Genomic DNA, 19,201 nt, shown 5'->3' with positions numbered 1-19,201 from the left:
ACCCACACTTAGCAGTTCATGGGGAGCTATTACACCGGGTAACTAAACTAAAAGGTGAAGAGGTAGTGGAACAGCTGTTGGTTCCAGGGCCATACCGTCGGAGGGTGTTGGACATGGCCCACTCACATATTCTGGGGGGACACCTAGGGGTTGAGAAAACCCAGGAGAGAATAATGAGGAGGTTCTATTGGCCAGGATGTTACCGGGAAATCTTAGACTATTGTAGGTCCTGCCCCACCTGCCAGATAACCGCGTCCACCTCCCATTTCCGTAGTCCTTTAGTTCCACTACCGGTGATAGAGGTTCCCTTTGAGAGAATTGCTATGGACTTAGTGGGCCCCTTAGTCAAATCAGCCCGGGGCCACCAATACATTCTGGTGGTCATGGACTATGCGACCCGGTATCCAGAAGCAGTACCCCTAAGGAACTCATCAAGTAAGTGCATAGCCAGGGAACTTGTCCATATATTTGCCAGGACCGGTCTGCCGAAGGAGATACTAACTGATCAAGGGACCCCGTTCATGAGCAAAGTAATGAAGGAGCTGTGTAGGGTCCTCCAGATTACCCAGCTGCGAACTTCCGTTTACCATCCGCAGACAGACGGCCTAGTAGAGCGCTTTAATAAAACCCTAAAAGCAATGCTCAAGAAGGTCGTAGAGAAGGATGGACATGACTGGTACTACCTGCTGCCGTTCCTGCTCTTCTCGATAAGGGAGGTTCTGCAAGCCTCCACTGGCTTTTCTCAATTTGAGTGAATGTATGGACGACATCCACGAGGGCTCCTGGATATCGCTAAGAAAACCTGGGAAGCCGAGGCTACGCCACACCGGAGCATCATTGAACATGTCGCCCAGATGCAGGAGAGAATAGCAAAAGTGATGCCTATTGTGCAGGAGGCCCAGGCAAGGGTCTATAACTGATTGGCGAGGCCAAGGCAGTTCCAGCCTGTGGACCGTGTTTTGATCCTAATCCGTACCATTGAGAGCAAGTTCCTGGCCAAATGGCAAGGCACGCACGAGGTGGTGGAGAAAATCAGTGAAGTTAATTATAAAGTCCACCAACCTGGCTGAAGAAAGACTCATCAAGTGTACCATGTGAACCTGCTCAAGCCGTGGCGAGACCGGAAAACTGTGGAAGGTCCTTGCCTGGGAGCCTCTCCCGGAGGCAAGGTGGAAGAGGTCACGATAGCAGAGACTCTATCGCCGGCCCAGAAACAACAATGTCGAGAACTGCTACAGCAGAATCGTGACCTGTTCTCAGAGTTGCCGGGGCGTACTCAGGTGGTAGAGCATGACGTGCTAACAGAGCCGCATATACGAGTGAACCTGAAGCCCTACAGGATTCCTAAAGCACACAGAGAGGTGATCTCAACCGAGGTGAAAAGAATGCTAGACCTCAGGGTGATAGAGGAGTCGAAGAGTGGATGGTCGAGTCCCATCGTCCTCGTGCCGAAACCCAACGGGGAGTGGAGCTTTTGTAACGACTACCACCGGCTGAATGAGGTGTCCAAGTGTGACGCATACCCGATGCCCCGCGTCGACTAACTCATTGAGAGGCTTGGACCAGCGAGGTATATCACCACCCTCGACCTGACGAAGGGCTACTGGCGGATCCCCATGTCTCAGACGGCCAAGGAGAAGACGGCTTTCTCGACACCTGATGGGTGTTTCCAATACACTTGGATGCCGTTCGGACTGCAGGGGGCTCCAGCCACCTTCCAGAGGGCTATGGATCGGATCCTAGCCCCACATAAGAAGTATGCTGCAGCCTACCTTGACGACATTGTGAACTTTTTTAGCCCAGACTGGGCTAGTCATCTACCTAAGGTACAGGCGATTTTGGATGCTCTAAGGAAGGCGGGATTTACAATAAATCAAAAAAAATGCACCGTTGGAAAGAAAGGAGCCAAGTACTTGGGCTATGTTGTCGGGAGAGGCAACATATAGCCACAAGTCAACAAATTGGAGGCAATCCAGAACTGGCCGCAACCGCTCTCCAAAAAGCAAGTGAGAGCGTTCCTGGGAATGGTGGGATATTACCGGCAGTTTATCCCAAATTTTGCCATGATGGCTGCGCCACTCACGGATCTCCTCAAAGACACCAGGTTAACAATAGTGAAATGAAATGGAGGAAACCGAGACGGCGTTCCCACGGTTGAAGCCAGCACTGTTTAAGCAGCTGTTCCTGGTCGCACCAGACTTTAAGAGAGTTCGTGGTCCAGACAGACGCTTCAGAAGTTGGTCTAGGAGCCGTACTCTCTCAAGAGATAAATGGGGAAGAACATCCCATTCTCGATCTGCGCCGGAAGCTCTCGTCCTGCTAGAAAAACTACGCAATAGTGGAAAAAGAGTGTCTAGCCATAAAATGGGCCGCAAATACACTGAGATACTACCTACTAGGCCTGAAGTTTAGACTGGTATCAGACCATGCCCCGTTGAGTGGTAACGAGGTGGTTCCTACCATTACAAGACTTAAATTTAATTACAAGACTTTAATTTTCATGTAGAGCACAGGCCCGGGAAACTACATGGAAATGCTGATGCCCTCTCTAGAATCCCCTGTCTGGTGTCTGAAGGTGTTTGGGCAGAGGGGGGGAATATGTGACAAAGTCACTGGCAGAATACTGGAGGGGAGATATGCGTCTCTGAGACTATTTGCTTCAGTGAAGTAAAACATGGAGGTTTCTCCTGCACAGAGAGGGTTAATAGCCAGAGTTACAAGGGCATGCTTTACAGGTGGATAGCTAAGTGCTGGGAGGGAAGCTATCCATCCTATCTCCACTCCAGGGTGTGGTTTAGGGGCTATAAAAAAACAGCCTTTTGACTCAGGAGGTGTTCAGAGAGATGAGCGTGTGTTTGTTCCTGCTAACCCTGAACCGTGTGGTTTTTGCTAACCCAGAGTGACCGGACCCCGGCCGGTACAAGGACTTTGCTGGATTTGTTTTCTTATTTTGTTTGCCATTAGGTCGGACGGGCTGTGTTTCTTTTTATGAACTTTACATTGGTTTATGCTGCTCAAATAAACCAACTGAAAATTTAAAGACAGTGTTCTGTTTATACCTCAATGCATAGCCGAGTGAGTTGATCTACCACAATGGACACAACCTCAGAATAGCCTATGAGGAAATGAGTGCCCATATGTATCACAGTAAAGATGCGCAAATCGGTGTCCAGTGCATAGCTTACCCATGGTGTCCCACCTCAAGGTTTGAGAGTGCTCCTTGCAGTCCTGATGCGTGTTTCGTGTGTTGCTTTCTCAAGAGTAAGGCACTTCTTCCAGACGCGAATCCATTTGAACACTGTGGTGCCAGGACTGTGGCAGAGGAGCACTTTTCAGCTCCCAGTCTGATGTTTAGCGGTGTGATGACGCAGCAAGCATTATGGAGCACTCTATGGGGGAGCTGAAGATTAAATGTGATATCATTTTAGATAAAGAGGCTGGGGGGAGGGGCGGGTTAGTGTTACCATGAGGGCACATTATGGGGAAATGGGGGACATTATGGGGCAAGTGGTGGATTGTGAAAGGGGGCATAATATAGCGAAGTGCAGTGCGGTGTGGGGATTTTATGAAGAGTCGCAGTGTGGGGATATACAGAAGGGGGCAATTTTCGGGGATATTTTGGGGAAGGCCAGAGAGGGGGAGATATTATGGAAATGTGCAATTTGGGGTGATATTTTGGAGAGGGCCAGTGTGGAGGATATTATGAAGAGGAGCAAGGTTGGGTGGAAATATTACGTAGAGGAGCAGTGTGGGGGGATATTAAGGAAAGGGGCAATTTGGCGTGATATTATGGAGAGGGGCAGTGTGTGGGGGGATTTTAAGTGAAAAGCAGTGTGGAGGGATATTATGGAGAGGAGCTGTGTGGGGGATATTTTAGCAAGGGGGGATATTATGGAGAAAGGCAGTGTGTGGGGTTATTTTGTGCAGGAAACACAGTGAGGAGCAATTATTTATTCAGGGCACAGCATGGAAGATATTTATATTCATGGTGCAGTAAAATGATACATATTACATTTTTTTTCTAAGGGCACTGTATCGAGAAGTGTTGCTGAAGACAGAGAAAAAGGAAGTTTGCAGAGACTAACTTTGAGCATGAAATCTCATCATGGCATCTGTACTACAGTTAGACAAAAGGGATGGGAACAATTTCTATCAGAGAAGATGTCATCTATAAGGTACCTGGTTTTAAATGTTTGTGATACTTATTATGTCTCATCAGTACTGTGGTCTGATGACTGGTAACAACATTTCCTTACCATTGTTGAGGACACACTGGGAGTTGTAGGTTCATGCAATACAATTGTATATGGGGCTGACCTGACATTGCAATTGATCACTGTACTAAGTTTGGTGCTGTATACATGTGCTGATAGTGGTTCTCGCACTGGTTCTGATGCTGCGTTCAGGTACTGACGATGGTTCTGGCCCTGCATTCATGTACTGGTAGTGGTTTTTGTGCTGCATTCATGTTCTGATGATAGTTCTGGCACTGAATTCATGTACTGATAGTGATTCTGGTGCTGCATTCATGTACTTATGATGGTTCTTGCCCTGCATTCATGTATGATGGTTATGATGCTGAATTAATGTACTGATAGTGGTTCAGGCACTTCACTCTTGTGCTGACAGTTGTTCTGATCTTGCAAACATGTAGCAATGCATAATGTCCTTCATGGCTATGCCAAAACTTAATTGGCATAGCCATATCTCTAAATTTTGAGGATTTTTATGATGAGGATTTGGTGAGTTTCTACACCAAAAACTCAGTTTAAGTTAGAGTGTGTTCACACTGATTTTTTTTGGAACAGAAACTGAGCAGAAACTCTCCAAATTGTTATGCACACGCCCGGACTGACTGGCGTGTGCGTGATTAGTGATCCCACTGTACCATGAACCGAGGAGTGCCTGGAGGGGCGTAACTAAGTATCAACCCGATCCGACCAAGGTCGCACGGCGGCTCAGTCGACTCCGTGCACCAGGGAGGAACCGAGCAGAGGGACCAGGTGCTACTCCAGGTCAGACCCCGGACACGGCTGTTGACCCACACAGGGGAATGCAGGAACAGGCAGGTTAGGCTGGCATACAAACAGGTGGGTATTGGCAGGCACAGCTGGTATGCATACAGGTGGGTACTGGCAAGCACGGCTGGAGTGCAGACAGGTGGATACTGGCAGGTTGGAGCGTAGGCTGGATAGGGTCCAGTACAGACTGGGATACAGGAACAGAGCCGCAGATGCGGTAGACAAGCAGAGTAAAGCAAAACCGCCGGAGAGGAGGACAAGGCAGAGTAGAGCGAAACCTCCGGAGCGGTGGACAAGGCAGAGCAGAGCGAAACCGCTGGTGCGGTGGACAAGGTAGAGCAGAGCGAAACCGCAGGTGCGGTGGACAAGGTATAGCAGAGCAAAACCACCGGAGCGGTGGACAAGGCAGAGCAGAGAGGAACCGCTGGAGCGGTGGACAAGGCAGAGCAGAACGAAACCGCTGGTGCGGTGAGCAAGCAGAGCAGAGCAAAACTGCAGGTGCGGTGGACAAGGCACAGCGAAACCGCCGGAGCGGTGGACAAGGCAGGGCAGAGCGAAACCGCCGGAGCGGTGGACAAGGCAGAGCAGAGAGGAACCGCCGGAGCGGTGGACAAGGCAGAGCAGAGAGGAACCGCTGGTGCGGTGAGCAAGCAGAGCAGAGCGAAACCGCACGTGCGGTAGACAAGGAAGAGCAGAGCGAAACCGCCGGAGCGGTGGACAAGGCAGAGCAGAGAGGAACCACTGGTGCCGTGAGCAAGCAGGGCAGAGCAAAACCGCCGGAGCGGTGGACAAGCAGAGCAGAACAGGGCTGAAGGTGCAGGCAGAGAGGACAGGACTCTGTTCACATGGAACAGACTGGAAAATACAGGAAGATGGTAAGAACACAGGAGGTAGATGCGGAGGAAGGGAAAAGGGACAAGCAGAACCAGATACACACAAGGTACGTACAATGAAGTAGTGAGTGGACACAAAACTCACAAACAGAAGTACAGAGACAACGAGTTGGAGTTAGGTGCAGGTTCAGACACTGCAGGAAAAGGGAAGGTACGGACATAGAGACAAACAGGTAACAGGCTAGGAGACAGTTCAGACAGGAACTGACACTGGAACGAGATACAGGAATGAGCCTGGGTACTCAGCTCCCACCAGGAAGGCAGAAACAGACTAGAAGTCACAGGTAACAGGCCTGGGTATACAGCCCCCAGGGTGGCGGAAACAGTCTAGAAGTCACAGATACAGGTAACAGGACAGGGTATGCCGCCCCCCAGGGTGGCAGAAACAGACAAGATGCAGAACAGGACCTGGCAACTCAGAGGCAAAGAGAACACTGAAAGTTAGTGTTGCTCAGGCACCTCTTTCTGGGTGGAGGGGGTTTAAATATCCAGTGACTCACAGCAATAGGCTGGGGACGCATTAGGAGTGCGCCCACTGCAGCTATAAGAATCAGGAAGTAACCGGGCCGCCGCCCTAAGCAATCAGACAAGAGACATGCACACAGCATGAACTGGAGCAAGGTTTGCAGGCTGGACTGATGGGTAAGATTGCGGTCTTGCATGGTGGGAGGTGGTGCACTATGCAAGCACGCCACCAGGGATGTTACACAAATCCTCCTCAAATACTCAAAACTTGGTTCTGGTAAGATATTAATGTACTGATGGTGGTACTGGTGATGTATTCTTGCAAGTACCCATTTTTTTATTTTTTTGTGGCCCTTGGGATTGGTTTAGTATGGCAATGTGGCCCATGGAACAAAAAATGTTGTGCACCCCTGGTCTATGTGTTATAGCAACAAGCTCGGCTGTATGCGGAAGTAAACACAGAATACTATCTCTTTACATTTTGGGTTAGTTTATTCAGCAGGCATAAACTACCCGGTTGTCCATAAAGAAAAAACACAGCCCATTTGGCTAAAGAGCCAAAACAAAATACAAAACTTGTAGCACAGTCCGTATCTCTGCCAAGGTCTGGCCACTCAGGATTAGGCACACACTGGTTCAGCAAAGCACGTGCTAGCTCCACTCTGGAGCAGGTTTTCCCAGGTACTGAACACCTGAGTGTCAGGGTTGGTTATTTAAAGCCCAGACACTCCCTGGATTAGAGATAGGGTGGATGACGTCCCGCCCTGCACTTCGTCATCCACTAAAAACATTCCCTTGTAAACGTGGTCCTGTTAACTTTCTCTGCAGCTAATGTGCAGGAGAAACTTCCATGTTTTCACATCACTGAGGCTAAGAGTCTCAGTGAAACATATGTTCCTTCCGACACACTACCAGTGACTTTGTCACAAGGACTACTGGAAAATGCGGAGCTTTGTAATGGACTTCCTCCGTTTCTCCCACAGACAATGCGTGGAGGAGAACATGAGCATGCCTGCTCCATTCAAGAGGAAGCTCTACAGAGGCTGGTTCTTCAGTTTCAGAGCCTCGTTTATAGGATCAATCTGGGTCCCAGCAGTTGGACCCCCAGAGATCGGTAAGTTCATCCAATATACTATGGTTAAATGATACGTTACTATGGGAATAACTCATTCACCAATAGTTTTGTGCCCCATGCTGAGTAAAGTTTAAAGGGAATCTGTCACCCCCTTGGACGTACCTAAGCTATTAATATGGGCATACAAGTTCTAGAATATTTAAAATAGTCATACTTGTATGCCACATATCTGTGGTCTTGTTCTTCAGAAATCATCTTTAAATCCTTTATGTTAATGCATTCTTCCAAGCTGTGGGGCGTGCGGTGCCTGGAAAAAAAACTCCTGTTTCCAGTCTTCATTTGCGTGCCTGTCTCCTCCCATCAGCGTCACAGGGCCCTGTGATGTCTAGTGGTTGTCCCGGCACCAGCGCAGAAGAAACAAGAAGCCAATGTCCATAGACTGGCATAATAACACAATTCTAGGGCGCAGGCGCGGGACAACCACTAGACATCACTGGGCCCTGTGACGCTGATGGGAGGCGACAGGCACGCAAATGAAGACCGCAGGCAGGAGATTTCTTCCAGGCACCGCATGCCCCAGAGCCTGTAAGAATGCATTAACATAAAGGATTAAATGATGATTCACGAACAACAAGATCGCAGCTATGAGGCATACAGGTATGACTATTTTAAGTATTCTAGAACCTGTATGCCCAAAATAATAGCTTAGGTACGTCCAAGGGGGTGATAGATTCCCTTTAAGTTTAACTTTGTTCAACGGTGTCAAGTTTGCCCTCATATTTTGTACCATGCTTGAGGGAGATACCATGATTGTGTCAAAGGCCACATTCCTAAAACTGACTCTCTTAAGCGACATTCAATTTTACAAACTGAAGGCAAGAACAGCACGGCACACAATAATTCGAGCATACAAGACAAGGACTGTGTACTGTTCCGGTACATAATAAAGTAACAGATTTAAATGTGAAAAGAGGGATTGTAAATTTGAAATGTGTTTTCTAAATAACATCAGAATAACATCTCCTTTCCAACTTGGCCCCTTAGCATTTATCTTTGTCACCTCCATTGTAGGAACAAAAATTTGTGTTAGAAATCTCCACCTTGTTAGTGGCTTATATTCACAGATATACAGTACAGACCAAAAGTTTGGACACACCTTCTCCATCTCTGGGAACTCCTTCAAGATTGTTGGAAGACCATTTCCGGTGACTACCTCTTGAAGCTCATCAAGAGAATGCCAAGAGTGTGCAAAGCAGTCATCAAAGCAAAAGGTGGCTACTTTGAAGAACCTAGAATATAAGACATATATTCAGTTGTTTCACACTTTTTTGTTAAGTATATAATTCCACATCTGTTAATTCATAGTTTTGATGCCTTCAGTGTGAATGTACAATTTTCATAGTCATGAAGATACAGAAAAATCTTTAAATGAGAAGGTGTGTCCAAACTTTTGGTCTGTACTGTATATTAAGGTCTATATAGGCATGAGGTTAACACACACAGACTCATTTATGAGGTTAGAGTGGCATAGGATATAATGTTCATTTTATTAACTGTGTTAGATAGGCAGCACGTTGTTTCGCTTCTGATTTAGTCATATATCATTAATAAGGTTATATTTGCAGTAGAATAACCTTAACATTTGTTTTATATAAACAGTACGTTATACCTTCCAAATCAATACGTTTTTCTTATTTCTTACAATTAATACGCTGATATATTTTGAAACATTTTACTGAAAATCTCTAAAAGATTGATTTTGTAAACTGTTTATAAACCTTAATAGTTTGTCATTTACTTCTATCAAGGCCCAAGACCTAAACTCATCTTATTTACTGCAAAATCATTACAATTCGTAGAGGTACCAAGGAAACAATATAGCGTAATGTGAGTTCTAAGGACTATGTAAATTTTCAATATCTCATAGCAGTTTATCAGACATGCTTATTCGAGTAACAGGTAGTAGAAAAATCAATACCTAGTTATAGAGCCACAATGTGATGTGTACCCCTTCTTAAACAATATTAGCCTGTCACGTTTTCTCAATAATAGCTTAGTAATTATACAGCAGGTATATTTTCTTGGTACTATATAGCTAACAAGCCTCTTTCATATAAAATAACAATCAGTACTTTTATTTAATTGTGGTTGATCTGGTAGATCAGAATTTTAACAAATTGACATGAAACAAAGTTGGCATCATAAAGTTAATGAAGAGAAATATATTAAGATAGGCATTTTATACTCCCAGTCTTAATATTAAGCTAGTCAGAGCACAGTGTGCCTATTTTTTATATAGGCAAAACAAAAGATAAAAGCAAAATGAGAAAATATCCTGTAGTACATAAATAAATAATAATAGTACATGTAAATAACATGAAGTACTTAGTTGACACTATTTTGATCTCTCTCTCTCTTCCTTATCCACTCTCTCTATGGATCATCGCTCACCAGGCAGTTCTATCCCACATTGCTCCTTTAAGTTCGCCAATGATCATTATCATGTCACTCTTGATGGTGTCGATCAGCTGGTTCTTGGCTATCCTCTTCTTATTCTGCCACTGACTGATCCAAGCATGATGCCTTTCTTCAAAGACTGGCTCCGCATAATATGGCCAAAAGAAACTAATTTTTGTTTGGTTATTTTAGCTTCCAGTGACCGTTTTGGCTTGACTTGGTCCAAGACATCTCTATTGGTCATCCTCGCTGTCCATGGAATCCATATAAGTCTCCTTCAGCACCAAAGTTCAAATGTGTCAATTTTCTTCCTGTCAGCCATCTTGAGTGTCCATGTCTCGCATCCTTATGTTGCTATTGGGAAGACAATTGTGCAGCCCAATCTGAATTTGGTTGCAAGGGTGATGTCACTGCTCTTACAGACCTTGTTCATGCTTACCATTGCCTCCAGTCCAAATGCTATGCACCATTTTACTTCAGGTGTGCAGTCACCATTGCAGTTAATATTGGAACCAAAGAATACTTATTCATCGACCACTTTGATCGACCACTTTGATAAAAGCAATGAGCAAATATCCTGCAGTAAGTGAACAAAAAAATAATAATAGTACATGTAAATAATATAAGGTACTTAGTAGACACTATTTTGCTTAAAAAAAAGCGTAAAAGCCATCCCACTGTGACAAGGTTTAAAACCCTACCCTCTTTTCAAAACATTAGCTAAAAAGCGTAAAATAGAAAAAAGTTGCAAATTATTGTACAAAATTAAAGAAGAATTTAGCGGCACTCGCTCCTTGAAACAAGTGCTTTTTTATATTGAATTAACTTTTTATCATTGCTGTTTGAGATTAAAAAGTTTTTTCAAGAAGAAATGCCGCTGTATTCTTCTCTTGTCTTATGGATACTCTCATAGCATTGTGATGAGCAGCCCCCGTCTGTGCGCAGATAAACTGAGAAGCGTTATGTTGTATGTGTTGCTTGGTCTGACCTGGGGAGCCGCTGATTGATGACCTTTTCAGTATCGGTGAGAAACAAACTTTCTTGCTGCCTATATTGTAAAAAATTGTTATAATTTGCAACTTTTTCACTCCCATTATTGGCATATATAGTCCAAAGACTCTCCCCCCCACTTCTGCATCAGTACCCGAGCAACGAGCCCAATGTAAGTCTATGGGAAGCTTGAGCATTTTTCAGGCGGCTCCCCCCGGCGGTCTGCAGAGGGCCTAAAAATTGCCCAAATCGATGGTAACAGTGCTCAAATGACATGGGGAAGACCAATGGAAGCATTTCTGACTCCCAGGTCACTGCTGTCAACAACATTGTCAGAGGTATTACGCCACTTTTACAGACTCACAATAAAACATACAAAAACGAAACCAAAATGTATTTTCCTGGGAAATATGTTAAGGAACATCCTTTCCAGGGTAATGACTTGTATATAAGGCAAAATAAATAACCAAAAACGCTATGTTCACACGTAGCGTTTTTGATGCGTTTTTGCACTTTTGCATTGCCATTGCTTTCAACCGTGACAAATGCATTCAACGGGAAATGTCATTTTAACATTTTACAACCTTATCTGGCCATGTGGTGTGTGAGACATGATCAGACACATCCTGTTTCATTTATGAAGGAGGGACTCTGAAAGTCACAAGGCCTATTGTTATAGGGCCATCAGGCGGCCTTTACTATTGTTAGAGAGCCATCAGCTGGCTATGCTTTGTTGTTCCCATTACAAAAGAGTGGGTCTCCTATACTGTTATTGCATATGCAGTGAGTGGCAGGGCTGGCCAAAATTTGGACGCACCCCAATACCCCTTTGAAAATTTGGACGCACCCCAATACCCCTTTGAAGAGACTTGGAGGAGGGCCTCCTGAAAACAATGTTCCCAATATTAGGAAGTGGGTCTCCCATACTGTTTGCCTATGCAGTGAATGCAAGGGCTTATAACATTTGGACCTACGCCAATGCCCAAAGGAAGAGACGTGGAGGAGGGCCTCATAAAAAAATGTTCCCATTAGAAAGGAGCGGGTCTCCTATACTTGTAATGCCCATGCACTAAGTCTATGGGACTGAAAAACATTTACCCCTGGGGGGGTATACATGAACATACTGTATAAAAAAAATTTTTTACGGCCATCATAAACACCCTTTAAAAAAATTACGTGGGAGTTGCATCACGGACCATGGTCACCCTGGTGGTATGGTGGTGGAGGATGAGAAGGAGGAGGACAAGAGCAAATAGCCAAAATCGGGAAGCATTTACCCATGTCTAGGTGTGAAAAGGTGCATGGGAATACACATCCCAAAAAAAGACACTGGATTTGAGTTTGTTATGCTGCTATCATTCGGTGGTGTTGAGAAGTCTGGCCCAATCCAGCCCTTGTTCATTTTTATGAGTCAGCATGTCAGAATTTTCAGTTGACAGGCAGATGCGCTTATCAGTTATAATTCCACCAGCGGCGCTAAAAACCTGCTCTGATAAAATGCTAGCGGCAGGCCAGGCCAGGACCTCTAAGGCGTAGAGAGCCAGTTCATTCCACGTGTCCAGCTTGGATACCCAATAATTATAAGGCACAGAGGAATCACAGAGGACGTTGGTACGGTCGGCAAGGTACTTCCACAGCATCTTCCCAAACTTTGCATTCCTTGTGAGAGTACCCCGCGCCTCAGGACCTGTGCAATGGGAGGGGCTGAAAAAACTCTCCCAGAACTTTGACAGTGTTCCCCTGCGTCAGCTCGATTGGAGTTGTGTCTCTCGGCTGTACTCCTTGGTTGTCCAACGAACTGTGACCTCTGACGCCAGCGTTTTCAGATGGGAATTTTTTTAATAGTTCTGCAACAAGGGCCTTCAGGTACTGCCCCATTTTTGTAGACCTGTCCGCCTCAGGAATAAGAGATAGAAAGTTCTTCTTGTAGTGTGGGTCTAGAAGTGTCACCAACCAGTAATGACTGTCACCCAAAACTTTGAGAACGCGAGGGTCATGGGAAAGGCAGCGTAACATAAACTCAGCCATGCGTGCCAGACTGCTAACAGGCAATACTTCCATGTCCTCACCAAGAGGATGACTGACCATGCTCTCCTCCTCCTCCGTGTCCTCAGGCCATCCACGCTGAACAGACGGTATGACAGTTGTGCAGGTAGTACCGTCTATAGCGCATGAAACTAGCTCCTGTTCTTCTTCCTCCTCCTCCTCATTGTCACCCAATCCACATTGAGATGAGATGAGGCTGGGCTGTGTGTAATCACCATGTATGGTTCCTTGCCCCATCTCATCGTGCTCCGCCTGCAATGCATCCTCTTTGATTGTGAGCAGAGAGCATTTCAGAAGACAGAGAAGCGGGAAGGTGACGCTAATTATGGCGTCTTCGCCGCTCACCATCTTGGTGAAGTCCTCAAAGTTTTGGAGGGTGGTACATATGTCTGACATCCATGTCCACTCCTGAGGTCTTATGTGTGGAGTCTGAACTGAATACCGACGGCCTTGTTGATGATGGTAGTCAACAACTGCCCTCTTCTGCTCACAAATCCTTCCCAACATCTGCAGTGTAGAGTTCCAACGGCTGGAGACATCACACACCATTCGGTGAACTGGAAGCTGCAAGGGCGGCGGAAGCTGCAAGGGCGGCGGATGCTGTAGCTGACTTTATAAAATGGGCACACAGACGGCGAAATTTGACAAGCAGATCCGGCAGCTCTGGGTAGCTTTTGAGAAACCACTGAACCACGAGGTTAAGCACATGGGCCAGGCATGATACATGTGTGAGCTCGCCTCGCCTCAGAGCCGCCACCAGGTTCCGGCCATTGTCACACACGACCATGCCTGGCTGTAGGTTCAGCGGTGTCAGCCACAGATCTGCTTGCTCTTTCAGAGCTGTCCACAAATCTTCAGCATTGTGTGGTTTGTCACCTAAGTATATTATCTTCAGCACAGCCTGTTGCCACTTGGCCGAGGCAGTGCTTCCAGCTTGTGACTGATGTGGTCATTTTGGAGATGGAGGCTGAAGAGGAGGAGGAGGAGGCTGAGGAGGATGAGGTGTAGGAGCTGTAGACTGTGGGGGCAATCCTGATTGACCTAGGGCCCACAATCCTCGGCGTCGGAAGGATGTGTTCCGTCCCAAGGTCTGACTGGGTCCCGGCTTCCACTATGTTAACCCAGTATGCCGTCAGTGAGATGTATCGTCCCTGCCCACAAGCACTTGTCCACGTGTCCGTGGTTAGGTGGACTTTCCCTGTAAACTGCATTGTTGAGGGCACGGCTAATGTTGTGGGACACGTGCTTGTGTAATGTGGGGATGGCACACCGGGAGAAATAGTGGCAGCTGGGGACCGAGTACCGAGGGACGGCTGCCGCCATCAGGCTGCAGAAAGATTCAGTCTCCACGAGTCTAAAAGGCAACATTTTGAGTGAAAGCAGTCGTGAAATGTGAGAATTTAGTAGAGTGGCCTGTGGGGCGTTGGCTGCATATTTGCGCTTGCGTTCCAAGGACTGGGGTATGGACAACTGAACGCTGCGCTGGGACAAGGACGTGCTTCCTGATGCTGCTACTTGAGAGTGTGCAACGACAGGTGCAGGGCAGAAGGCATCTTCACATGCACTATGGACAGGGGATTGGCTTGCATGCACAACAGTGGAAGAAGCAGTGGTGTCACCCGCAGACACTGTTCCTGGACCCTGGGGCTCGGCCCACAAAGTCGGGTGCTTTGCTGCCATGTGCCTGATCATGCTGGTGGTGGTCAGGCTGGTAGTTTTGCTACCCCTGCTGATGCTGGCCTGGTGGCAGGTGGTGCAAATGGCCATTTTGGGGTTATTGGCAAAGTCTTTAAAAAACAACCAGACTCGGGAAGACTTAACAGTTGTACTGGCAACTTCTGTCGTGTTGGTGTTACGGGGAACAGTTGCCCACCTTCTGTCTGCGGCCACCACACTGCTTCTTCCTGCCTGTTGGGGTGTTCGGCCTCCCTCCCCCTGTGTTTTGCTGTCCTCGCTCACCATGTCCTCCTGCCAGGTTGGGTCAGTTAATATATCATCCACCACCTCGTCTTCCACTTCCGCACCCTGGTCCTCCTCCTGACTTTCCGGCAATTGTGTCTCATCATCGTCGACTCCTTGTGACATTTTCCCACCATCACCTTCATATGACCATGGCTGCTCAAATATTTGGGCATCGCTACATGCGATCTCCTCTCGCCCCGCTTCAAGTGGACCAGGCAAGAGGCCTGAATCTATAAATGGAAAAGTGAACAGCTCTTCAGAGTGTCCAAGTGTGGGATCAGTTGTCTCTGGGCACTCGGTATGGTGGGAGGAAGGAGGATCAGGGTGAGGAATATGCGGTCCAGACTCACGGCTACTGAGACTTGACCATGTGGAAGAAAGGGTGGTGCTGGTGGCTAAGTGACTGCAAGCATTATCTGATATCCAACCAATAACCTTTTCACACTGCTCTGTGTTCAATAGTGGTGTTCTGCGGTCCCCTAGGAATTGGGACAGGAAGGTCGGGCGATGTGGGTGTTTGTTGTGGCACAATTTCATATTGCCCACAGCCTTGGCTTCTGAATGCACCATCACCATCACGTCCAGTTCCCCGTCCCTTGCCACGTGCCTTGTTCATTTTAAATGGAGGACAATATCTTCCACGCTCACTACAAATGGCTGAATTTGGAGTGAACTTATATGTGATCCGTGTGACGGACAAACCACAGTTTTAAATAGCTGGCCTGTAGGTAACTATTTTTAACTGCGCCGGCCTCGTGTCAATAAGTTCACTGACACACTGCAACAAAATTTCAATGGAGGCCAGAAATGGCAATATTTTCAGCGCAATTATATGTGATCCGTGTGACAGAGAAACCACAGTTTTAAATAGATGGACTTTTAGCGCTGTAATATGGAAAGGACCTGGCTGTATTCTGCAGTGCCAACAAGCAAATGGCACAGAAAAAACTGTGTTTTCTGGATTGCTTTTTAAGCAAATAATCAGGATTAAGATAAAAAAAAAATATTCCTAGCCCCGGACACCTGGGCCTATTTTCACAAATATCTGTAAAAGCACCAGCAGACAGATCTGGAATGGACCCTCTTGCTATGTGCACTGCAGTCTGCTATATACCCTGCCTACCTGCCTAGCATTGATATCTCTGCAACTGGATTAGTCCTCAGAAGGACTGTTAGTTGAGGTGGATATGTGTCTCTAATATAGTCTGGTATACCTACACTAACTAGAAACAAGAAAATCTCTCCCTAGCTCAGCAACAGCTCTCCCTACACTGTCTGATTTCGGAGTGACTGTGACGAGCATGGTGGCGCCAGGTCTGATATAGCCAATCACTGGAATGCCACAACCAACATGGCTGCTGCATTACCGTGTGTGGCAGACAATCCCTGCATGTTGATTGGCGCTGTAAAGAACGCCAAACATACAGGAAAGAGACCCGAGCTCCCGCTGAGGAACCCCGGAAATACTCGGCAAGCGCCGAGCATCTTGAGCAGTGAGATGCTCGGGCGAGCACCAAGCAGTAGCGAGCATGCTCGCTCATCACTAATGACCACGTTCTTGATTATTATACATCTGTTTGCAATGACTGTGGCTGAGACACCTAACTCTAATAATTACATATTTTTGGCCACAAAGATTTTTTGTGACAAATTTTCTAACCGTAGAAATCCCTCTTTCTGGCCTAGATATAAAAGTACTTTTGCTATTTCAGTAAATCTAAATGAGACAAGTTTCAGTGCGGCTAAGTGAAACCCATATGAATAGTTGATCTCGTAGGCAATGTTATATTTACATAGTGAGGAATAGGATCAAACTGGTAATATAAGTTTTAGATAGGGAACAGTTTCTATCCATGTAATGAATTCTTACATTGTGGATAGAATCTAACCTGCAGCTGTAAATGAGTTATGTCGCTTTCTAACTACGTCCGTTGACCTCAACATGATAAAGAGGTCATACACTTTAAATAGATATTTTTTATTACCGACTCCTTAGAAAGCCAATGGAAAGCTTCTAGCTACCGATAGATTTATAGAGCCATATAAAAGGCAACCGAATGGACTGAAAATAGTTTATAACCCTATTGGCATATTTTACTGATGTATGAGCATTTCTAGAATTCACTTAAATTCCTAAACTCACAAGCTCTCCATCACAAAGTACGCAGCATTGAATAGTGTACTCCATATTTCTTTGCTCATGCTATATATTATACTTATACCTGACTTTATCATATTAATAAATTTTGCCAAATTTATTTTTACATTTGCAATTTACATTGCAGCTTAAAATTCTTATAGAATTCTGGTTTAGGGCTCATGCAAACAAATGTAGAAATTGGATGCGTGCTGTGCGATTCTTGATCGGACAGCACACTAACCCATGTTATTCAATAAGGCTGTCCAGATGAATGATTTTTCTCTTGGTTTGATTGTCCTTGAGAAAAAAATTGCAACATGCACAACTCTCTTCCGAGTCTTGAATGAGACTCAACCATTAAAGTCTAAGTGGCAGACTGTTTTTACAGATACATTTCTTTTATAAACCTAGGAAACTGTATTTGATCATGTACATTTTTTAGTGTAGATGTATAAAAAAGCATCGCACATAGACGTAAAAATAGGACACCCGGATGAAAATTAGAAAAATATTGTCCGAGTTTTCTGGATAACTCACAATTTCTCATGCACTCATCAGAAGGGACACATGGATGGTACATGGATGAAAATTAGAAAAAAAAGCAGAGTTTTCTGGATGAAACGTGGACGATTTCTCATACTCATCTGCAGGGGCCCTTCTAGAAAGATTTGGAATAAAAGTTGAGATCAATACTTTACGTTAGCTAATGTCCTAACAAATTATCACCATCTAAGAACAAAAAAATCTAATATTTTCTAAAAAAGAAAAAAAAAATTAAATCTTTTAAAACAATATAGACACAAAAATACATTTGGTTTTCTGAGTGTCCAGGATTTTAGGTGATGTCCTCCTGTTCTCTGACCTTACTGACCAAAATATCACACTCTGTGGACACTGTTTAGTTTAGAACTTTATGGTCACTTTTACGGCCGAGAAGCACTTTGGGCACCAATTGGTACAATATGGGAGTAAACCCAAATATAATCAATAATAATCAGCTGACGAAGCTGAAAGCAAAACACGCGTTGTGGTACTAGGCAGTGTGGTTCAACATTATGGCACATGGTTTGTATTGATTATATTCGGGTTTATTCTGTTTTCCATCACTGGTGGTTGCCTATTGTAATATAGGGGTATTTGGCAACCCTGTTTAGATTGTATTATCTGAATGCACCCTAATTGTATGTAATTGCATGTAATCTTAAAATTAAAAGGTTTATTTATTTGTGGCATTAACTGTATGTAAGCAACACTGAAATCCATCTATTACATTTATAATCTATATATACAGGTGCATCTCACAAAATTAGAATATCATCAAAAAGTTAATTTATTTCAATTCTTCAATACAAAAAGTGAAACTTATATATTATATAGAGTCATTACAAACAGAGTGATCTATTTCAAGTGTTTATTTCTGTTAATGTTGATGATTATGGCTTACAGCCAATGAAGACACAAAAGTCATTATCTCAGTAAATTAAAATAATTAACAAAAAACACCTGCAAAGGCTTCCTAAGCGTTCAAAAAGGTCCCTTAGTCTGTTTCAGTAGGCACCACAATCATGGGGAAGACTGCTGATTTGACAAATGTCCAGAAGGCAGTCATTGACACACTCCACAAGGTCCCACAGTTCCAATCTTCATTTGGAAATCAAGGTCCCAGAGTCTGGAGGAAGAGTGGAGAGGCCACAGTCCAAGCTGCTTGAGGTCTAGTGTGAAGTTTCCACAATCAGTGATGGTTTGGGGAGCCATGTCATCTGCTGGTGTAGGTCCACTGTCTTTTATCAAGACCAAAGTCAGCGCAGCCGGCTACCAGAACATTTTAGAGCACTTCATGCTTCCCTCTGCCAACAAGCTTTTTGGACATGGAAATGTCATTCTCCAGCAGGACTTGGCACCTGTCCACACTGCCAAAAGTACCAAAACCTAGTGTAAAAACAACAATATCATTGTGATTGATTGGTCAGCAAACTCGCCTGACCTTAACCCCATAGAGAATCAATGGGGTATTGTCAAGAGGAAGATGAGACACCAGACCCAACAATGCAGATGAGCTGAAGGCTGCTATCAAAGCAACCTGGGCTTCTGTTACACCTCAGCAGGGCCACAGGCTGATCGCCTCCATGCCACGCCACATTGATGCAGTAAT

The 19,201-nt window shown here is 45.3% G+C and overlaps 1 long non-coding RNA gene across 1 annotated transcript in view; it reads left to right on the top strand.

Annotated features, from left to right (window-relative positions):
• The window catches only part of LOC141265803 (uncharacterized), a 34,451-nt gene extending 26,958 nt beyond the window's left edge, over positions 1 to 7,493 (top strand). The window contains exon 2 of the long non-coding RNA XR_012320160.1: positions 7,363 to 7,493. This is a non-coding gene — a long non-coding RNA (uncharacterized lncRNA). The remainder of the gene's footprint in view (positions 1 to 7,362) is intronic.
• The last annotated feature ends 11,708 nt before the right edge of the window (positions 7,494 to 19,201 follow it).

This window comes from Phyllobates terribilis, unplaced genomic scaffold, assembly GCF_046119375.1.
Source record: "Phyllobates terribilis strain yellow unplaced genomic scaffold, ASM4611937v1 Scaffold_4__5_contigs__length_816908805, whole genome shotgun sequence".
NCBI classification, from domain to species: Eukaryota; Metazoa; Chordata; class Amphibia; order Anura; family Dendrobatidae; genus Phyllobates; species Phyllobates terribilis.
This window is presented reverse-complemented; position numbering and strand designations above follow the sequence as displayed.